Source organism: Callospermophilus lateralis, chromosome 11, assembly GCF_048772815.1.
Source record: "Callospermophilus lateralis isolate mCalLat2 chromosome 11, mCalLat2.hap1, whole genome shotgun sequence".
Lineage (NCBI taxonomy): Eukaryota > Metazoa > Chordata > Mammalia > Rodentia > Sciuridae > Callospermophilus > Callospermophilus lateralis.
In genome coordinates this window covers 110,801,040-110,825,696 of record NC_135315.1, presented here as the reverse complement: position 1 = coordinate 110,825,696, position 24,657 = coordinate 110,801,040, and the positions used below count along the sequence as shown (strand labels likewise).

Below are 24,657 nucleotides of genomic sequence, written 5' to 3'. Positions count from 1 at the left end.
TACCCAACTGGTAAATGCAAACCAATGTTTGTCTCTCTTTTTCTCAGGAGAAAAGTCAATGAGAGAGGGAAACCAACCTGCAGTATACTCTTATTTATGAATATATCTGTGAATTATCTGAAGAGTTTGTGAAAATGCAGATCCAGCCCAACCAGGTGTGGCCTGAGGTTTCGAATTTGTCACATGCTCCCAAGTCAGGCAGATGCTGGTTTTGAGTAGCAGCTTCCTAGAGTGGGGCTTTCAATGTCCATTCAGGGGATGCCCTAGGTCACAAATATTTTTTCATAATACAAAGCCATTCAGTGGAGTGTTTTGGTGGGTACATGGCATGTGTTGGTTAATCCACTAAAGATAAAAGATGTGAGAATCCTAGTATCTTTTATAAAGAAATTCACACACACACACACACACACACACACACATACACACACACACACACACACACACACACACACATATATATATATATATATATATATATATATATATATATTTTTATTTTTTATTTTTTTACAAAAATAAGCCTGACATGGTGGTGTATACCTGTAGTTCCAGTAACTTGGGAGACTGAGGCAGGAGGATCACAAGTTCAAAGCCAGCCTCAGCAACTTATAGAGGGCCTAAGCAACTTAGCAAGACCCTGTCTTGAAAAAAAAAAAAAAGGCTGGGGGTATGGCTCAGTATTTGAACTCTTCTGGGTGTAATCCCTGGTACATTTTTTGAAAAAAAAAAAAAAAAGAAATAAAAACAAAAAAGAAAGAAAGGAATTCACAAGAATCTAAAACTATCACCCTCATTTCACTAGTTTCTTATTTTGAAGAACATAATTATGTTTATAAAAATGTTATCCATATTAGCATGTAATGGATTTATTTTCATTACAAAATAAGATAAATATATTTTTTCCAGTTCTTATTTGTATTATGGTAAATATCAGTAGATATAATTCATATGGCCAAAGTTTTGGGGATGCCCAATCATTTTTAAAAAGCTTTCCAAGTATTTGAGATTCACTGCTTTCTGATGTATGGAAGTTTATTTTTCCTTGGTCAAGACAAACATGAAGAAAGAGAAAGTATGTTCTCCTACTTTAAAGCTATGTTAAGAAAACATTGAGAGCCCACATATTTTAATAAAACACCTTAGCACAAAGTACCTGTGGACATTTTTGTAGGAAAAAATAGAAGAGTTGGCTATGGCATCTGCTCTTTTTAATGGAATGTCAATAAACATCCAGGGAGTTCTTCTTCAAGTGCCTTAATGTTGGGAAATGACAGAACAAGAAAACAAGTGAGTCTTAATCCCAAAATATGCTACCCTGCCACAAAAGTAGATGAGTCAGTTTATCCTTGGCTTCCTTAAAGCCTCATGTTTTCTCACCCATCTCATGGAGAATATTTGGGACTGTATTTTCATCCAGGATAGGCTAGTATTTTCTTTGTTGAACATGCTATTTCTGTTCTATGAGTTTCTTCTACTTGGGAAAATACATGTGAGGCAATGCATCAAAGAATTCATTTGTTAACTTTACATGTGGTAAAAATATCAAATGCTTCTGGAAGCTTCCAGCCAACATTATACCACATGTGCTTAGTTCAACTGCTTCCACCATGCCTTCACCACCTGAACTTGATAAAATTATACTGTTGACTATCACATTAAGCTTATTCTAATGGAAACACTCAGACATGGGTTTTGTTTTTTGGTTTGTTTTCTATGCCTAGCAATGCATTTCACCATTTTCAACTTTTTCCAAATGTTTACTAGTGTGTAAAGTTTGCATTGGATGGGCCAGTTGAGGTGCTGTTTTCCTCCTTTTCTTATGCCTCTGGTATGGTGAGTCATTACTAAATTCCCTGTTTAAATGGATCTATTTTGTTTTCTATCTTAAAGCAGATTATATAATATTGACCAACTTAAAGCCAAGGAAGCAGGTGCTTGTCAAAGGTCTATATAGACCAGTTCTAGTGCTGGAGGCATGTGCAATGAGGGACATAGTCCTTATTATCTGTGTAATGACAAGTGCAAGAGGAACACAAAGGTAAGCACACAAATGGCTTTAATACTCTCAGGGACCATAGACACAGGAAGACATGAATAAGAAAGATGTTTTTTTGGTTTTTTGTTTTTTTAATAGTTCACCCAGAGAACAGAGGTAATGTCTATTAGAATAGACAGTCTTCTAAACTGTTTTGAACTATACACTTTTTAACATCAGGCTTTTCTCTAAACTTGGCACCTGAAATGTCTCAAATGTATTTATTCTTCACAGCCTTAATGATTCTCCTTCAAAATCTTCTATCACAACAAAGTCAGAGATAAACTCCTTGAAGCAAAATTTAAACAGACATGAAAGAGTTAAAACAAAATCCTCAACTACTGTAATGGGTATTTAAGAATAATAATGAATTTATTGTTCATTTTCTTTGTACACAATATTTCACACAGATACACACACACACACACACACACACACATACACACATCTTCATAAGAATCAGTGAAGTCTGTACAACTGTTGTCACTCTTTTGCACATGAGTAAATAAGTAGACAAAGTGTCTAATAGTTTCCCTGGTATCATAGACAGTGATAGGCTGGGATTTTGGCATTGCTGTTTTTGAGGATGTGCTAAAGTGCACAGAAAGTTAGTCCACAGTAAATGTTCTCATAGTTTGATAGAATAATTTTTTTAATCATGCTCAGTCTAGTAGCTTGCTCTAACTACTAAGAGCCACAGTGATCAGTACTCTTCCATACTGTAGGGTCAGGCACAGATGAAGCAGGTGAGCCAAGTATCTCTTAAGAGTTCTCGTTGGAGGAGGATTTGCTTAAGTTCCAGGATTTCACAGGCATTGCAATATTTCATAAGATAAATCAGACAGAATAATGGAAATATGGAAATACAATTAAATATCAGTTTTGATTAATCATAAAAGTGACAATTCTGCAATTAGTATATCAGCCTAAATAAGAGATGTTGACAATTCTGATACAGACCAACATGGATCTGCATAGGTGAGTGACAGAAGAGAATAGAAACTTCAATAATAGAGTAAGTTAATTACTTGGCATTGTAATTTTTAGGAATAATGTCAGATAAATTTGCTAACATCAGACCAATAAACATAGACTATCTTAGCTCAATATATTTTATTGAGTATTCTTTGGTGAATTCTTTGAATCAAAAGTATTTAAATTGTCTACCATATGCAAGGTACTAGACTAAGGGAAACATAACATGGCAAGCAAAAATGGGGTGTTAATCCAGATTATTTCTGGTTTAGGTGACAGCACCCCTAATTATAGTGGCATAAACAAAAGGAAATATTTTGTTGATATGGCTGGATTCAATGATTCTAATGACTTACTGTTCAATATTTTATCCTACTTTTTCTCTGTCTTCACCCACTCTCACTTTTGGTTGGCTTCTTTCTGAGTCTCTTTCTCTTTGGTGACATCTCTAGGATAAAAGCGTAATCAGCAGAGACTAAAGTAGATGCTTTTTGCTCTTCCTTCTTGACTCCCAGCTGCTCTATATTCCCCAGCTTCCTGCCCACAGTCTTATATCTGGGTGGGGCCATATGGCTTTTTCTGCCATATGGACTATATTTCATATGCTGCTTCCAAGTATGCTGCTTCCAAGAAAAAGCAAATAAGGAAGGATGTGCCTTTACTTCCTTTCTCTTTTCTTTCTTATGTTAGTATTATTAGGGGCAACAGGTTAAGAATGGAACAGGATTGCAGGATAGAATAAGGTTGGTTCCCAAATAACTGCACAGAGCAGCACTGTACCAGCCATCAACCCATAATGGACTATGCCACGAGCAAAGAATGCACTCTGTGTGAAGCCATTGAGAATTTAAGAGTGTTTGTTACAGCATTCAGCTTTCCTTTTAAATGTGTAGTCCTTAGATTCCCTGATGACAAGGTGGGAGGGTGCATTTAGCTAATGGTTTGAGCAAGTGTTCCAAGTAAGACTGCAATGGGCAGAGTTCTTTGCAGAACCAGCTGCTCTGGCCAGGTGTAAGGAGCACTCTTGGTTGCCAAGTTTGATGTCCAGTGTCCAGATCTATGGGGAAAAAAATAGCTTTGTTCAAACACACGGACTGAATTTCCCTGAACAAATATATTTTTATATTAGAAAAACAATGGTAAAGAAAGGTGATAAGTAAATATCAGTAAACACCCACATACATAATTTTTAAAAAATAATTTATCTGTGTTTTGCTTACTTAACATGTCAATTCATGCCTCTCATTTACCAGATACTGAGCTGAGAACTGGAGATAGAGTGGAAAGAAGACCTTCAGGGTTCCTGTTTTGATAGAGCATGCATTCTGATGAAGAAGACAGACACAGAGAGGGAGAGGGGGATCCAGGGAGAAATGGAAAGAATATGGAAAGAAGGATGGGGAGGCCAAAACCGATTCTGAGATATTGAGTTATTTTTATGCAAAAAAGTTTGTTGTCCGGTAGGACAATTCTATCAACAATCTAAAGCTAAAACTAGATTTAGGGGAAAAATATCATAGTCTCCAGATATAATTTTGCATTTTTCAGAGGGTGAACTGACTGGGCTGGAAGCTTTTAACAGAGACTCTAATGAGTTAGCTTGTCCTTTAATCATATTTTTTAGGTTATTTATGGATTCCCTGAATATTTTACACATTTAGTAGTGAAGTACAAATGAGAGGCTTTCTTTATATCATACTGGAAGTTTTCTTCTGTCAATACCTCCATCACACTTAGGTTCAACATACAACATTTTTCTTATTTAATTTTCTAAAAGAAAGTCATTGAGTAAACTAATGGATAAAATAATTACCTATTTAACTAATGCTTGCTGTCAGACAAGTGTGAGTCTGAGCTGCAGAAAAAAAAACAGGTTAGAAATTGTATAGTTAATTGTAAATATGTCTTTAGCAATTTACAGTTAATTCCATAAAGTCACAAGTCAGAAGAATTCTTTAAGTTTCAACAGTCACTGAAATGATTGAACTCAAACTGACATGGGCCATTAAGGGTCTGGTGACCTTCGTGGTCAAATCTGGTAGGGACTGTCTTTAGAGGATAGTTTTGAACATGGGCCACAGTCTCACACAACACAGCACCACAGTCATATCCTTTCCTACTCACCTCCATCTAGAAAGAATGTGATGACCCCGTTTGGCACCAACAGAGACAGGAAAGGATTTTTTGATGAACTGATGCAGGGTTCTATGATGAGAAGGAAAGGAACAAAAGCTGGCTCTGGGAAGAGCTACACAGGATTCCATGAGCAAAGATGAGTTTTCTGAACTGTAAATCAATAAAGCCTGTTTCTGCTTCTCATTTGATGCCTCAAGCTCATATGTTCCAATTTTCAAAGGGCAGCAATGACAGTTTGGGGTCTCTGTGGGGCTTCAGCTGGAGTGAAAGGGATGCTACCAACAGGTACAGGTCCTGCCAACTGGGTGGTGGTTGGGGGCAGGATGGGTGGTGGACCCCTATAAGGGAGTCCCTTCCTAGGACTCAGATCAAACTTTCCTTCAGTCAGTAAATCAGGGCATCACTTTCTGTTACCAAAATGATAAACAGTTGGGAAGCCAGGATGTGGAAGAAATGGCATCTCTTAGGTAAAAAGAACGTGAATCAAAACTGCAATGTCTTTGCCTGAATTGTAACCTAGATAACTGCTTTTCCACCTGCCAGTACCCTACTAGGAAAGGTGTGTTAGAGAGGTATGTGATATCCATTGACAGTTATGAGTAAATGAGGCTCTACCTGCCATCTAAGCACCTTGCAGAACCCTCCACATTGTGGGGAGGGGGGAAACACATTGATCAGGTAGCTGGTATCTCCATTTCCTTATATTCAGCTTTGTTTCACACATTAGCTCCATATCAGAATAAAGCAAGTGCATTAAAATAGAAATATTGAGTAATTTCAACGAAGACTGTGATATTTCCGAAGCTTGAACAAAGTGATATTAAGACACAAACTTAGCCTAAAAAAGGTGTGATTGTAGGACTCAGGAACAACAAATATTACTACAATTATAATCACAACTACAACTACTACTCATTAAGTTATTTGAAATCTGTGCTTGAAATTTGCCATCATGAAGGAAAAATAAAAAAACCTCAAATGTTTCAAATTACTCTTGTGTGGGAATTCCCGATTTTCCATGTGTTTCCAGTAAGATTTGATTTCAAGATAATTTCTGGAAAATATAGAAAAAAAAGAATTTGGGTAACTCATAAAAGCAAGTTATATGTGCATAATTGTGTGAGAAAAGCTAAAACAACATTTCACAGCTGGTCAGCATAAAAAATGACTTGTCGGTTTTACTTTACAGATAACACCTGTATGTTTTAAATAATACATATGCACCTTATTCATTTGAAGACTTTTTATAGTATAAAGTTTCTGTGTATAGGAAATATAATGATCTAGCTTTTATAAGAATTTATTTTTATGATATTAAATAAAACTGATGCCAAAGCATATATTATCCATCACGATAGATAGATAGTCAAAATTTGTCCTATTCAGATAGCAGAGAAAATGATTTTGAATTTTATCAGGCATGCAGGAAACTTCTTTGTGTTGGGGGGAACCTTGACACTGCAGATCTCCAGAAAGTTTTTTTTGCAAGGGAGAGGGAAAAATTGGTCTAATCCCTTTTTCTGGTGTCTAAGCTTTGATCAAAACTTCATATTCATACATCAATGCAGCCTAGAGGGAACCCTAAGTTAGGGTGGGTGCTTGGGCATGACTATACATGCTAATATGTGTTGTGTGTGCTAATGTGTGTGAGATTTTGTGTGTGCACTGGTGCATTAAGATGAATGTTCTGCCACTGTGGAGTAAAGGAAGGTTTGGGAAAAGGAGGGAAGGATTGTAGAGGAGCAGTTTCACCCTCTAAAATCTTGGGACTACGTGGTAAATATACTCCTTCCCCTGCACCAAAATGTAACCTTTGGTTTTGAAGCAAAGTCTTCTGAGAACTAGAATTTGCAAAGCAAAGAGACACAATGGGGAAAGTTTCACCTAGAGTCTTCAAAGCATGCATAAATGGCCAGGAGCAATAGTGAAGTCTTTCCACTTCATGCTAACCATGCATCCTGCTACCAAGGGAGAGGACCCCAAGAGGACTCTCAGTGCAGTAAGGCATGGGTAGGAGTCTTGATGTAAGAAAGGAAAACAGAGTTGAGAATTGTGATTCTTCTGCAGGGGAGGTAAGGTGCAGGTGTTTGGCTGGCAGGGAATATTTTACTGTCAGATATTTCCTCACTCTTACCATTAAAACCATAGTTTGAGGTAGGGATGAGGAAATGACACTTTAGCAAATTGAAATTTGAGAAAATACCACATTCAAGAACATAGAAATCCTATGAAGCGATACTGGAAATACAGAGCTCAGAGCTCCTGCAGGTGGTTGTTGTTGTTGTTGCATCTTATCCCCTCTATATTTGTGTTTTCCTGTTTGGATACCAAGAATCTGTTGATCCATTTGGCTCCATCTCTAAACTGTGATTGCCTTACAACAATCATTTTGGCTTATTCATCTTCACAAGACCCTGGAAAGCCTCACAAAGCCCCTTGCCCCTTGTTAGACTGGATAGTTTTTAAAAGGTGGGATAGATTAAGCAACAAACTAGAGTTAGAGGATTTAATCTTCCTAAAATTTGGCTACAGATTAGTCGCTTTGACCTCTAGGTCTCAGTTTCTTCATGGCAAATGAAAGTTGCCTTAGAGGATCTCTATGATGATTTCCAACTTAATATCATGATGGAATAGAAAGCCTTTTTTCCTTTTAGTAAATGTAAAAGTTATGTATCAGTTGAATTTGTGATTATATCTATATATGCAGTGAAGATTTTTCCTTAAATATGCACAAATAAAGCTGTTATTTAGGATAAGATAATGAAGTAGAAATAAGCCCACCTAAACATGATCGCCAGTATATTGTCTTTCTATGATTAAACACTTCAACTACTTTCATCCAGTGCAGATTACGTCCTTAAACTAACATTATTTTTCTAGAACATAGCTGCTCATTCTAATCCACTAAAGTAATTTTTTCACATATCACCAAATGAACTTTCTAAAGTGTTAAAGTAACTTATACAGGGGGGAAAAAACTTACTTCCAAGAAGAATTGTTCTGTATGAGTAGGAATTTATTCATTCTATTCAAAAGCTCTGTTAGTTTTTTTTCCTTGTGATATGTGGTTCTAATAAATATTCAGCACTTGATATTGATATTTGGAATTTTGTTTCTAAGTGTTCTTCAATGTACTCATAAATGACTGGATAATCTATCTGAATATAAATGTCATTTTTAAAAAAATTAAGACATAAAATTTGTGTGAGAAGCTCAGCACCTTCAAAAGAGACAAGCTTTAATAAGAAGAAAATTCAGTTGGAATTTCCTTAAATTCTAAATAATAAATATTTTGTGGATGAAAAGAATTATAATTAATACATTTGAACCACTGTCATCTTGAAATACCTATCAAAATGATCCACTGAGATTAACAATGATGAAATGAATTGAGGTTGCTTTATAAATGGTGTTTAATGCCAAATGCTGGATTATTTCACTAAAACTGGATAAGAAAATTAAATTTGCTATTTGTAGGCACAATGTACTGATCACTGGAGTAAAAGTCCTGAGCTTAGTGCTGAAGGCAATTGGTGGAAAATTGGAGATTGCTGGAACCTAGATTCTCTTCCTTTATATTCTGACTTATCAGCCTGGTAGTATCGGCCTTGGACAACTGACCACTGAGAGACTGAGGGGGTTGGAAATCCACAGGCCTTCAATAAGAGCAACTTCCTTGCAGGTTCTGATGAATTTCAGAATCCATCAGCAGCTACTGAATATTCCTGGGACTTGGAAGTTCACTTAATTTATGAGTGAGGATCAGATGTCAGGACACATTTTATTTGCCTCCCAGATGATTACAGATGGTGTTCCAGTCGGAGGGAACATCATTACTGGACATTTCCAGAAGTCCTCCAGAGGTTTATTGGTACTTTGAGGATAAACCTCCAGCTAGTCCTGGACTTTCATGGTTCCCTCCCTAAGAAGCGATCATCATCTTGGGGACCACTGAGGTATCTCAGCTACCCTTGTCACCATCAGAGTTTAAAAAAATGCAAATGTGCTAATTATACCAGATTCATTTTTTACTGATGTGGTCATGGATTAGTCTGAAGAACATTGGTAGGGTAGGTGCTCCTGCTGCTACAGTAGGTCTTCTAGTCATTATGTCAGAAAGCCCTAGGACTTTCCTTCTACCTTTTTAGAATTGATAATTAGAGGAAACAAAGAGGACAGAGAAAAAGACCAACGTGTGTAAATGCCACCCGCATACTAATAAGCACCAATCCCCCTTCTCTACAAAGTATTCTTTTTTCTCCTAAAAGGAATTTCTGAAAAGACTAGTAGTCTAAGGCCTATGACAATGAGTGTTTATTTTCTGTGATTGAACATATGGACATTTATCATTTTAATTATCTTTTAAGCAGGAATAAAAAGAGAAAGTGAGAATACAAAATTTACAAATCTTGGTGGTGGTGGGGGGAGGGGATTGAGGAGAATTCATTTCAGTAGCTACCTATTTCCCTCCTTGCCTTTCTAAAGCAATGGCGTTCCAGTGGCTGGGATTAAGTGACAGATTGTGGGCACTGACGAGAGGCACGCTGGAGAAAGCGGGGAGCCCATCCTTCGCACACAAAGCCGTGGAGTTCCCATGCTGCAGGCAGCCCTGCCCTAGGGCACCGTCGCGCTCCAAGCTCAGGGACCGGCCAGGAAGCGCCGGCGACTGCTCTCGGCAACCCTGACGCGCTGCTGGTGGCTGGGAGAAGTTAGTCATCCCGCGGCCGAACCGAGCTAGCGTCGGAGCTCGAATAGGCTAGGGAATGAGGAGGCAGGAAACCCAGTACCCCCGGACCGCTGGAAGGAAGCAAAGGAGCGCCGGGGCGGGGGGTCGCTTGGGAAGTTGAGAGCCCTGGCTGGTGGATGGTGAGGTACCGTCTGCAAAGCCTGAGCGCACCGGCCTGCAAAGGGAAAAATTGCGGCAGAAACTTCCTACCCAAAGCAAGAAAGGCAAGCGAGAAAGGCAGGGAGAGACTTGAAGTGTCTCAATAACTTTAAAAACACCCCAAAACATCCCTCCAGAAGATGAGGTAAGCCGAGGCTAACCCACCCCTCTTTGTTGTGAAATACCAGAACGACCCGGAGTCGCTGTGACTTTAAATGAGACCAAGTAAATTTTATGTTTTTCTCCCCAAATACCCCCACCCCCCCACCCCGCCCGCCCTTGCTCCCTCCTTTGTCCCTCCTTCCTCTCCTTCAGGCCCTGGTCCCTTCCTCCTTCTCCTCTCCCTGTCCTTGATCACCCTCCCCCGCCCTTGCTCTCTCCCTCCCCCATCTGATTAGGCGCAGATGGGGAAGGGTGGGAGTGGTGGGGGAAGCTCTCCCTTTAAGAGGCAGCGTGCAGTGACGAATTGTTGAAATTGCCATTGCAGGATGGAATGCCGCTATAAATTCATTGTTCCACCTCCTCGCATCTTCACAGCGCTCGCGCTGCTCTCCACGCTCTCTACAGCCAACTGGGGATGACGGCGGGCAGGAAGACACCGCATCCAAAGGGACTCGGACGCGCTGCTTCACCTGCTCTCCTCAGTCTGCCCCCCGCATTTTTGTTTTGATTTTTATGGCTTTTTTTCCGTCTCTTTCTTCCCTTCCTCCCGGTTTCAGCAGAGCCGAGGAAACCCACAAAATAAGAAAGGAAGTGGCCCCGAAGCTTGGAAACTCCATAGCCAGCCGGTCCGGAGCAGCCAGGGGACGGGAGGGGGTGCGCACCAGTTGCCCGCCTGGTGCGGGATACCTTTTTTACTTTTCTTGGTGCAACGACCTTGTCTACATTTGGGTTTTCCTCCCTTCCCCGTATTGGCTGAATCTTCACTACCTATCTTTTTTATTTTATTTTATTTTTTTTCCCCTTTCTTAAGCCTACTGCCAACTATATGCAGACCTTATTTTGTACAAGAAAAAGGAAGCAAAATCCTCAGTCATGAAAAAAAAAGAAAAAAAAAATCCCTGAGGAAATATTCCAAGGAATGCTATAGATAATCTATTTTAATGGGAATCCTGGTGTGAGAAATCAAACAGAAATTTATGTAAAATATTGTAATTTTTTGATTTAAGGACTCATGGTTGAACTTACACTAATGTATCAGATGTCTAATATTGTGAATTTAAAGAATGTTTTAAACAAATTATTAAAAAAATACTTAAAATATGTTTGTTTAAAAGTCTCTGGTACTTTACTACCCTCTTATTGTTCATTCGACTAAACTTGGGATTGGTATAAAAGTAATAAGATGATTATTTATAGATGAAAACATAATCCAATGGACAGAAACAAGGTGGAAAGTATTTTAAAGAAAACAAAGGATTTTATGAACTTTATATTAACCAGCTTTACTAATACATATTCAAATTTTCAATGAAAATATAATACATAAGAATATGTTATTTAAAAATCAAAGGACCAATTAATGCTATGTATCTTTAATTGCATTCAAATAACTTAAAACCGTCATCTACTTACAATGTAAAAATAAAGCATATGCATCTTCTCACAATATTTTTAGAGTTATAGTGTCATGTGGTTGGAAAGAATTTTAGTAACCATGCCAACAACCTTCCCACTCCACTTAAGAATCTATTTTATGTCCTCTCCAATATAAGATCATTCAAGTTTCTCTCAATATTCCAGCCAAGAAGAGTTTTGTTATAATTGTAGGTTTATAAAATCTAATTTTAAACAATTCTACTTGTAGAATAGATTTCTTAATAAAATATGCTTCTTTCTTAATTTCCACATGGTTTACCTTGATCTATTGCCCATTCATTTACAAAATAAGTTTAATCCATCACAGAAATACTATATGCTTTTGTCACTAGCATAGTGCCTTCAATGTCTACTTGGTGTTATGTTCCCTACAGGGAAAAAACACTGCTTCTTCACCATTTTGTTGTCATTATCAAACCTTAAATCTTATTCACTTATTATTTATTTATTAAGATTATTTTATGTAATGAATGGGCAATATGTTAATTGTGGCTCTAAAGTTATTATCATACCCACATAATTATGTGCTGTTATAACTTATAAAAGACATCCATTGTCATTAACTATTTTCCAAACTTTTTTTTTTTTTACTCAGATGATCCCTGTTTTTCACTCCTTTGAATACTACCCTGTTGATCTTGTTTGCTCTATTTTGGTTTTCCTATTGCTGAAGTATTTAAAATATTTGAAAAGTTTTCCATTTTATCTATTCATAATTCGAATTAAATTACCTCTAGGAAACCTAGAGATGTATTCGATGTCTATTGCCATGGACAATGGAGTAACCTTTAGGCACATTTGGCTAATAAGCACTTTAAATGCAGTTATTTTAAAATGGCATGTGTTATAAATAGGAAATACACATCAGGTTGTGAAAACTTTGAAGAACAATGAAAAGTGCACCGCATTTTCATTCACAATTTTATGCTTATTGACTATACGTTGATTTTTTGGGTCACATTAGGTAAATGAACATATCCTATTAAAAACAAGCTTACTTATGTCCTTTGGCTTGTTTAATGTGGCATTTAGAAAAGTTAAAACTAAATATGATATTTTCAAAGAATAACTCTACTGTCATGGAATTATTTACAACATTTTAGATGGAATACTAATCATAATTTACACCAGAGATTCTTGTTGGTTCATAGTGAGGCATTAAGTAATATCAGTGTATTCTAATATGTTTCATTAGTTCATTTAATGAAATTTTAATAAAATGTCCAAGGCTGAGTAACCTATAAAGAAAAGTGGTTTATTTAGCTCATAGCTTATGAAATCCGAGAGCAGAGTGCCAGCATCTGCTTGACTCTGGTAAGGGCCTTCTGGCTCCATTACAGCATGATGGAAAGCATCATTGTGAGTCAGAGAAATCCAGTGCAAGAAGGAGAGATCACATGGAAAAACAGGAAGCAAGAGAGATTTGGGAGGCTAGGAGTCAGGCCTGCTCTTTTTATAATTACCCATTCTCATGGTAGCTAGCTATTCCGCAAGATCCAACCTATTTTTGAAGACCAACACTAATCCCTTCATAAGGGTGGAGTCCCATAATTACCTTTCACTAGGGATGTGTCTTCATGGTTCCTCTGCTGCCAACCTGGGGACCAGTGTGGCAGCATATGAAACTTTGAGGGACACATTCCAATCAGATTTAAACCATAGCACCTGTTAACTGAAAGGATTATATTTCTACCATGAGGTCAATATAAAGAACAAGTAGAGCCAATGCCCATTTTCATATTTTTTGTTGTTGAAAAATTAGACCTTTCCCTTTTCTCCCTAATTTTTAGCCTTTGTCACACAACTGGACAGGGATGCATCTGTTAGTCTGTTTTTTTTCCCTGTGTGCCTTCCTTTGGCTTCCTTATGCTGCCTTCTGCATGTGGATTAACCATTAGTTAATCCTCTCAACTTTTTTTTTCTTTTTTACATGAAAATATCTTGGAAAACCTGAAATATATTGTCTCTACTGTCTGATTGAACATCGTCATGTGAGTATAATAATTGTGATTTATTAGGACACGATTATTAAGAAGGAAAGCATTCTCACTCTGAAAGAAAATGCATATTCTTCCTATTTAAACAGCTGTCATTTCAAATACAGTGTTTAAGGTTCAGGTTAAATCAGTTCTTAACGTGAGAGGAGTATTAAGGCAGAACAGTACTTATTTCCCAATATTCCATCAGAATTCTATTAAATTGGATGTTAAATGACCTCACTTTGTCAACCACTTCAGAAACCAGCAAAAGTCCTTAAGTGCATTTAATATTTAACTTCCAGCTAAGCTTTTAAAATAACTGCATCTTCAGTTCTAAGTTTCCTGGCTCCCAAGTGAAGCAATAGTCATAAAGTATTTCTACAAAACAGAATTCTTTTAGAACTCCAGAAATGGAACAGGATTTTTCTTTTAGAGAATTATGATCCACAAGAAAAAGCACAGCCTTAAGACTTTGGTCCATTAAGCAGTTACTACCTGTGACAGAATTGCACTTTAATTCATGGAATTATCTTCAACTCCTTGAACTATTGGATAAATACCTTCAGAATAAAATCTAAGCAAAATACAAGTTAGAAATGTAGAAAGGCTGTATTTATCATTGCTGATAGACAGAAAAGTTGACAGTGTGCCCTGCTTTGATAGAGGCACTCAGTAAATTCAGATATAGGAAAATCTTCTTGTAATGACATTGCAGGACATATAATTAGTCTTCAACAAGAAAGACAGTTGAGATGTCCCAGAAGCTTGAAGCAACCACTGTTTATACTTGGATCTAGCAATAGCAGTGGCCAACCCATGACATAAGATTTTTTTTTTTCTCTCCTTCTACTTTTTATTTATTTATTTATTTATCACTTTTTTCTTTCAGTATTCTTGCAGTTACAAAATATCATTTATCCATTTATTATTATCCATCTGTTCATATGTGATTTCCAATATTCTTTCTTCACTTGAGCTTTTTAAGGATTTAACTTTCAATAAGCATAAGCAACCCTATAATGCTCTCCATACATACTGTACTTACTGGTTCTCACCACAACTTTATTGAAACACAGAATGTTTAATTCTTAGAAATCATTATTGAACTTCTCCTGATTGCTCAACTGTGCAGAGAGAAATAGTAATATAAGTTCCCTTTCTACTCATCCTCACCCTCACCATTACCACCCCATATATTTTTTATCCTCACTCAAAAACACCTGCAAGTTTCACCATTATAAGTCTCAAATAAGTGTGCGCTATTGAGAAAAGCTAAGAAGCTACCAGGCACATAATTGTTGTCAAATTGCTTTGTCTATTAATGTGAACATTTTCCAACTGCTTCTGCATGTAAGTTTTACTTAAGCCCCTGTGTCTTTATAGCACGAATTAATAAGAACATCGAGAAACAGTGTCGGTTAGAGCTAAGGAATGGGGCGGACATTTTCTCTGTTGACATAAAGACCTTAAAAGCCCAATTATCTGTCTACCTAAATGATATGACTCTGAGTGTTTGAAATGTTTTCTTTTGAGGAGTGAACTTTCATGACAAATACAGAGATTGAGCTGGATCCACATGGTGTGCTCAGAAACACTCCTAAAACCACATTCACCCGAACATAATGTAATACATGTTTTATAAACTACTTTTTACAGACACATTTAGTTTTTGTTACACCCTTTGGGGAGTTAACTGAGAAAGACTTCTTGTAACACTCAAATGGTCGGGATGCATTTTTTAGAAATTAATATCCTATTGGCATTTGCATTGTATTACCTCATATGCTTCTCTGCCTAAAACTTGATGACATTTTCGGAGGAAAAAAAAAAAAGAAAAGAGTAGCCTATCAGCTATGTTATATCAAACTGCTTAGTGTTATGAATCTAGGCATGCAGAACCCTCACAATATGTCTTAATAGCAAGTTTCATGCCAAGGAAATAAAACACTTGCAGAATTCAAGCAAAGTTGGTGGTTGTGAAGGACTGCTGAATTAAAAATCAATGTCTTGGTCATATTGCAAGCATTGAATTAAAGTCTGAAATATAAAGAGAAAAAGCAAAGCGTTTCCAGGGCTCTCTGTATTAGGGAAAAATCTATGCATTCCATTTTTTTTTGTCTCTCTGACAGAAAATATTTTCAAACTATACCTGATGGAGCCAGAGTAGAAGATAACTAACCCTTTATATCTGCAAATTCCTAAAGCATGGACCAAGTCCAACCCTTCTTGGTGTGACTTTTGTTATCATGAAAGGATTTCAACTTGTTTATGTTCTTCTTGCAACAAAAGTCATTACTGCAGATCCTCTTTTCTCTCCTCTTGAGAAATGTGCACATTTGGGACATTCTGCAAAATCACATGTATGTATTGATAGATATATTTCCCTTTAGATATAACTATGTTGATCTCTTGTTCTCTTGGCATCAAATACAAATAAAGCAGATTTTAACCTCATTTTTAGTATAGTTAGCTAGAAAGTTGGAAAACAACTGAATTTAATTAAGCACAAAGACAGTGATTTTAGCATGGAGCTTAAATAAGTCCAACTATTTTATAATTCTCAGCTCATGTGAACAATAGCTATTATAATTCCCATTTAAAAGCTGTTAACTAGGGACATGAATGATTCAAGATACTTTCTCCAAATATGCAATCTGTGGAAGTAAATGAAACTGAAATGCACCAGTTGGGATTTCAACAACCTCTGATGAGTGCTTGATGTTAGCAAAGAAAAGAATAAAATAAGGACAAGAACACAGGGGGAATCAGAGAGACAATCGTGATTAGAGGGGGAAAAAGCAATAAAAATTGATGGTGCTCCTCTACTTTGTAGTTTGCAAAGTATTTTACAATCCAGGTCTCTCTTTGGGAATGGAAATAAACTTTTCTATTGCTCACTAATCCAGAGACTAAATAGGGTAGTTGTTTAGTGCCCCTAGAGTAACATCAAATTCTTTCCCAGATTCTAAACTTCATCCAGTCTTGGTTACAGGATTTGTTAATAAATCCAAAGGCAGAATGTAGTAGGAGGTCTCCAAATTTTGGTAGCTTTATACTTTTGATTCTACCATGTTTCAGGAAGAAAGTGGGTCTATCAGTTAGAATCTATACATACTTCCACCCAAAGAAAATCTTATACAGCTCTTTTTCCCCAAATATAATCATAAAATATAGACAAAGAGGAGGTAGTCAAGATTTAGATGGTAGATAACCTCTAAGGACTTCCCAAGGTGGGATCAGAAAAAGCTTGCATTGCAACAGCATCCTGGTTCCTCTCTTAAGATCCCTGCTCAGGGAAGTGGTATGCTATTAACCTTCCCATTTGGTTTTATAAGTGTTGATTCATAAATATCAATAATTTTACAAGTTAGTTGATAGTTTGAGACTGGCCACTGTATGTACATTTACAATACGGAATTTACCTATTAATGCTGTAAGTCATGGCATCTTGTTTCATATATTCAATTTATTGGCACATCACTGCCTGAGCCTGGATCTTTCTGTCTGCTGCTGAGCTATTGCAATCTACGTTTGGGGTTGAAGGTGAAGCTTTATTGGAGTGGCAAGTTGAGAGTTTATACTTGTACTGTCACTCTCTAAGAACTCTACATAATCAATCAGAATCAAGAAAGGCTGAAAAAAGCATATTTCATACAGACTGTAGGGGCTGTTTTGAATTGTATGTATGTCCTGTTTTGAATTGTGACAACATTGCAAAATATAACAGCATGTCGTATCCGTCTGTTGCCAATTACACATACATGCCAGTCCTAAGACTAGACAATTTCCCTCTGCATGAGTTCATCTTTCTTTGCTGCTCTTATGAAGAGTATTCTTGGCCATGAATGTAAGACAAACACAAGTATTTTATGTAATTTTAAAGATGAAATATTAATCTAGGTTTTATAGCTTGAACTTAAGAAAATTAGGAAAAACAATTACTATGCATGATTTCAGAATTAACCATTGATGGTGAACTATGAACACCAAAAAGATAATAAACAGATAATAAAAATGTAATAACAGCATAGACAATGTGCCATAGTTGATAAAAATTAATCAGTTTATTACTTAAGTGACATTTAAATATAGAGTTTGAGAGATTTTTAAAATAATTTTCATTTCAAATTATCTTTCATTTCTTCACAGTGTGCAATCCTTTCTACTGGGAATAAAGACAACATATATCATATTTTATCCACCTAGTTAGAGCATCTTAGGGCTGAGCAAAACATGGTTTAATCATTAGATAAGCATGCACAAGCAAAGGATTTGCAAACCAATCTTCTTTCCAGAAGTTGAGAATTATTTGGTGATTACTATGGAAGACCTGCAGTGAGGGAAATTTTTTTTACAAATTAAATAAATGTGTTCATGGAAGAATGGGATAAAAATGAAGAAGTTTGTTGTACTAGTGCTGAATCAAAAAAAAATCCCAGTGTTTTCAATAGTATCAGTAAAATTACCCAATATTTCAATCAACTCATAATAGTTATACATATTAATGGGATACAGGAGGACATTGTCAAATGTGATTATTATGTATAATCATCAGATCAGAGTAACTGGCATATCCATGATGTCAAGCATTTATAATTTCTCTGTGTTGGGGACATACAAAATCTTTTCTATTCCCTGTTTGGAAATATAGTTAGTTTTTGTCAACCTGTGCTATAGAACTGTAGAAGTTATTCTTCCTACCCACCCAACCTCACCCCGAACCCATTAATAATTATTTATTTCCTAATATTCCATGCTTCCAAAAATCTGTCATAGTTACGGAAATAAGTATTTTTTTCCCTATAATACTATGCACTGGTGACGTGGATCATGGTGTAATAATCAAAAGGATATAGGCTGTAAGAAGAGTCAATTTACATATTACAATAGGCAATCTATTGCTGAACAGAAGCCTCCTGTACTGTTTGTATCTGTCTGGTTTGTCTATTGAGCTGACTTCATTCGGAATCACGGTTTTAGAAACCTTCTACAAAATGACAACAACATCAGAATAAGAGAGACATTTATTTCTCCCTCTGCCACCAATTTGAGAATGCAGGAATCATCCCTGTTTACCTCCCAGAACCAGCTTTCATGTGGCCTGAATAGATCTACTGCTTGCAACTTCCTGCTAAACAATTCTTGAATAAGGCCAATATGATCCCATATCCTGCTTCCATTTGGCAGGATTTCTGCCTAGGCAGTCAGTGGACAGAATCTGACCATTTCAAATAGTATCTATATAAATATGGTTATGGTGACATAATTTGATTTCCCATTTCAATATGTTGCCCACTTCAGAGTTTGAACTTAGGTTTTCCCCTACGATGTTATGCTGTTAGCAAATTGATACTTCATAAATATTATTAAGACTTTAGTGCATATTTTTTATCATTTAATCATTTCCCATATTAATTAAGACAAATCAGTCTATGCAACAAACTCATAGCCTCAGTGGCTGAACACAATTTATTTCTGAAGGCTGTAAAGTCAGCCTCAGGTGTGGTTGACTCTGTCCTCCAGGTATTGGCTTAGTATAGTAGGTGGCCTCTCCTTTTGACACTGCTTCCTTCACTAGGGTCTCCACTTTCAGTACCTTGTACAACGAGAAACAGGAGAAGCGCACCTTGAATTTCCATTGCTGCATCGCAGAAGTGAATTGCCATTTTCTTTCACTTTTCATTGTTCATGGCTAATCATATGGGCCTAGTGACAGGTGTAGTTTCCCATATTCCCATGAACAAAAGCACAATCAGATATTGTGAAGGACCATTGTTTTCTATCACTTACCTCAATAAGGCTTTCTGTCTTTCCTGTGTCCATATCTGCTTATTGTGCTTTATAGAATCCATTTCTCCTTATTTAGTATTTGTCTTATTCAGTTCAGGCTTTGGAAACAAAATATCATAGACTGGGCATTTAAAAACAAAGAGCAATTTATTTCTCACAGTTCTGGAGACTGGATGTCCAAGGCAAAGTGCTAGAAGATTTAGTACCTGGTTAAGGTCTTCTTCCTCATAGGCGACTACCTTCTCACTATTTTTTATTGTCTTTAAGGTCTTTTTATTTACATATAAACTGTATTGGATCCTTTATTCTTCTGATTTGACTAAAAACCGAACTGCCGTTTCCCAAGTTGTGTGATCCAAAAATGAATGACATAATATAAAATTCAGAAAAATCACAGTAGACTCCAAAACTATTTATAATTTGCTCCAGCTATTCACTTCGATGTCTCAACTCCCCTTTATGCAATGTAACCTGAAGTGAACAATTATGCTTCAATATTACCTCAAAGCAAGAGAGTTTTTAATACCTTAATTGTGCAACAAAATGGAAAAAATAAACTTTTTCTATATCAATTTACCGGAATTGTTACCCAAAATTTAAAAGATCTAAAATATGGGATGCAAATATTTCACCAGATAGGTAAGATTTCTTCCATAGTTTTATTAAATAAATAAATGAATCCATGCTCTTGGGAACTTAGCTCCAGGCAATTTTTTTAACCATGGCTTCTATTTTCCTCATAGTTATTTTAATCTCTCTAGTAGGATCCACCCTCTCAAGAGTTGTGAATGTCTATTGGCAGTCACTTATGCATCAGAAGTCATCCTTCAGGATTGTGCAGCTGAAGGTAGGAATGTGTTTACAGCCATTTTACAATCCAAATGTGAACTGCAGAAAGTTTTCAAGTTGATATAAGTTTACAATTTGAGTTTATATTTTTAACTTGTCAAACTTTTATTATAGACTTGTAATAATAAAGATTTCACATGCTGCACACACATGGTTGTTAAAAACAATAGTTTTATTGATGTCAAGCCAGCTTCTAATACACTAGGGAGAACAATCTGATTTTATTTAGATTAATGAAATCCATAATTTGCAAACATGCCACAGGTTTGCTTTATAGTATTAATTATAAAATGTGTTAAGTGAATCTCTGCACCATGAAAGACTCCAATGTGCTTCCTAAGATAAAGCCAGGCAATTTTAAAAAGTCAAGAGCAAATATTCAGTGAAGACTTGGGAAGTAGCCGAGACACAACAGCATGGTTGCCTGTGTTTTGTTGTGGTTAGAGGGTGTTCTCTGGTTGTGCTGATCAGCCTGTGACTACTCCCATCGATGATTAGATTAAACAAGGCCATGTTTTGAAAAGCTGTGGAAGCCCTTGACACACCATAGACCAAAGCTAAGTGCACAGCATCAGATGTCCAAACTGGCTGTGAGATGTGAGGTGAGAAGGAAGCTGGGATTTAACTTGCTATTTATCCCCAAACCCATCGCTTTAATCAATGTGAACGGAACATTTTTTTTCTATCTAGCTTGGAGCAGTGCCACACTGTCTTTTTTGGCCTCAGATGAAAGGTAGGAATAGGTCTTTGCTATATGTCTAACAGTATTGAGTGATTTAGTGCTTGTTAAGTTTTTAAAACATCAAATCCCGATTCGTGTTTCTCTAGGGGAGGCCTCTTGATTTTCTGCTGCATGTGTGGAAATCAAGTTGAAGTTGGCAGAAAATGGAAAATTGCACTTACTGTGTAATTGGTTTCTCCTCTAGTAACTAGGAATATTTCTCTTCCCCTCCCAAATCAAGGTGTTTAGCAATATTAAAATCACCAAAGACTAGCATATACCCATAGTGAGAGCACAATGATCAATGAGGACAGTAAAGTCAGCTGGTCCCTTGGTATATATCAAGCACCTGTTCTAAACAGTTTACATCTTTTATGCTACTTAATCTTTACAAAATGCTCGGGGAAGTAGTTACATTTCACTCAAGTGAGGAAGAAACTGACACACAGAGAATTTTCTAAAGCTAAGCCTAAGAACTATTACTGCTAGGGTAAGATTCAAACTCAACTCCCCTGGCTCCAGAGCCCCAAATTTTTATACTATCCTAAAATGAATGTTTTCTTAAATAGTATTTAGTTTAAAGGAAATAATCTCAAATTTAATTCAAAAGGACATTGACACAGTTAGGTATATAGTGGAGGGGATTATTTTCTTCCAACCAAATTGTGTAACTGATATCATGTTTACCTTTTATATTTAATTTTTCAAATGGTCATTTGAGAATTTCATCACTTCTATATAAGGATCTGTGTTTAAACAGGGATCATCCAATTGTTAGAGCTCATGGATGCTTTCTTCAGTTCTAGATTCTGATCCTGTTTGAACTGTTGACTCACATTTTAATCCCTGGCTAAACCTTCTTGTACCTCCATAATCCCAGCTGGAAAATTAGGTAAAATAAAAACATGACCTCCTTAAGAAACAGATTCTTCATCTGAGCACTTCTTTCCCAAGTAAACACATTACAGAGCTTCTGGTAACTTTTTATAGGATGTGGTGCTGTGTCCCCTTGACCATTGGTCAGTTTAGGATCAGGAGACAGGAGTTTGAAATTTAGTTTAATTCGCAGACCAAAGTTCAGAAAAACAAGCAGTTTCCTTCCTGAGGTTAATAGTGTAAGTCAGCCATAACTGTACAGCAATACCTGAGTTGACTAGGAAGCCTGCCTACCAGTTTCCCTTAATGTGTCCTGACTCCTCCACTTGTTATCGCTGATTTTCCAACAGTGAATTCATTGATTAAAGAGACTCGATGTTCTTTAAATCTCTCTTGGGAATTCAAAGATGAAATTTATTTAACAAAACATAACCTATGTACCAATTTAAAAAGAAGATTGTCACACTGGAAGAATATTCAAATGACCAATTGTTTGCTATTTCTGCAAGAACAATATAACTGAGAATTGTTACTAGGGGCTTTGCTTTGACATAATGCATCATTAAACTAATTTCATTAGTATAATTCAGGAGGAAAAAAAACTCTTTCTTGATCTTATTTTGTGGGATGGGTACTTATTAGCATGGCTTTTGTATGTATTAAGAAGAGATGGATATTTCCTAACAAATTATACCTTGACTTTTGCTGGTGACTTCAAACATCAAAATTTATTTTGAACTGTGGGAACACCTCACATTTTCCCCCAACACATCTCTTGAGTCTCTCAGAAAATACTCATGGATTAGATAGTTGCATGATTCTGGAAATTTCACTCTGGCTTCGATCTGTCACCCGCTCCACAATTTATTTTGAGACTATTATCAAGTGAATACACTATATTAGACTGTTTAGCCTTTCATTACCTCAGAATTTCAGGTGAGAAGTTTACAATTACATCAAAAATAAGGATTCTCTATAAAAGATAGCATTGTAAACAGAATTACCCAAGCAAATTTCTTTTCGGTGTTTTGCATGTCTGCTAGTTACAAATGGCTGTAAATACAAATACTGTTTCTTCCCCCAAACAAGACTTTGTGATATTTAGCTGAAGCCCCAACAGTGAATGGCTGCCCCTAAGTCTGTCTCCACCTTTTCTCTCACTAGTTTTCACTCCCTGTTTTACTGAAGGAGCTTTCTCAAAGATCTTTTTTAGCTCCCAATTTTCCCCACTCTTCTGTTCCTACTTTGTGACTCTGGAGAAGGAAATAACTTCATCTCTTCAAGGGCATGAATTGCCTTTCTTTGTGTTTCTTGATTCCATTCCTATGTCCCTTCCACCAACCTTGCTGCTGTGTATTTCTCTAAAAGCTCATTGTGAAATACAACGTAATGAAAACAACAAACTCCTTTAGTGTTGTAAACGCTTTCTCCAACACTTCTTCAGATGCTCCAGGAGCTGTTTCAGCTTCTGGGCATGAATGTCTAAGTCTGATCTGTGGGTGATGCTGCTGAGGCCTGCCTGTTTCAGAAATCCTTCATCTCTAGTCCACACCATTCATTCTGAACATTCCCGTAAATGATTTATGAGCAAATTTCTCCCTGAAAAGGTAGATGTCTGAGAAGCTTAAGTCCATCCTGGATGATAAGTCTAAATTTTGATTCACCTTTGCAACTGTTTGAAATACACAGTTGCCAGCTGTGATGTTATATTTTAATTTCCTAGAGTCCAGATTTCCTGTGTTAGTAAGCATCAGGGTCATAGTGTGAGCTCTCATGTAAGCTTCCTTTTAAAGTATCTTCATGCTGGTATATGACCTTGTCATTTCAGGGTTCAAGGATATTGGAAAATTTAAGACTGACATTAGACATCTTAGCAAAACTGATTGAGCACTCATATTTTTAAAATTCTACTCCTTTTGCTGTTCACATCCTTTAGTATGTGTGTCACATCTTTCCTGAAGAGCATCCAAGCATTCCTCACATTGATCTTCCTTTTCAATTTCCATCCAGCTCCTGAGGGGAAGTCACATGGTCTCTCACTGTGACCTTTTTCCAGCCACTCTGGAACTCACTGCCTGTTTCAGGGGTGCTCACATGTTCTTCCCATTGCCTGTAACTCTCCCTGCTCTAGAGAGAGTCTGCTTCTCCCAGCCAGCTCATGGGCTTACCCCATGGAGAGCAGAAGGCTCATTTGCTCTTTCAATTAACCCCCAGGCTGTCCAATCCATTTCTGCCTGACTCTGGGGATCTTAGAAAATTCACATCTCTTTTCAGCTTTAGAGGAGGTGGAGCTAAGATTTGTTCATGATCAGCATGGCAATCTTCTGTGGTACAATTTCTTAGATGTAACTTCAGTGGCAATTGAGTTACTGGGAATTGAAATGGAGAAAACTATGTTATATGCATTCATGAATATGACAGAATGAACTCCATTCTTATGTATAACTATGATGCATTAAAAATTAATAAATAAAAAGATTCCATGGATTAACTAGTAAATTTGGGTAGCAAAAAGAAAATATCACAATATGATGCCACATAGCATGTCAAATGATCCATTAAATTATGCCATCTTAAAAGTAAGATGCCTTGCTGAAATAGTTAAAATGTTTTACATTTATATGCCTTGCCCCTCTATATGAAAGAAAAAAACAAGGTACTTTCCCAGCCCCTCAAAGTGAATTTGATGTTGGCCATACAGCCTGTATTTTAAATCAGAAATCTAAAATCTAGCCTCCAAATGAAGTGAAAATCCCTTGATACAGTAATAAAACTGCATATGGAAAGTGCTATTTATATCAATTTGAAG

General features: G+C 36.7%; 1 pseudogene; it reads left to right on the top strand.

The window, feature by feature from the left end:
* Window positions 1–10,174: 10,174 nt before the first annotated feature.
* LOC143410763 (A disintegrin and metalloproteinase with thrombospondin motifs 5-like) overlaps window positions 10,175–24,657 on the top strand; it is a 33,843-nt pseudogene continuing 19,360 nt past the window's right edge.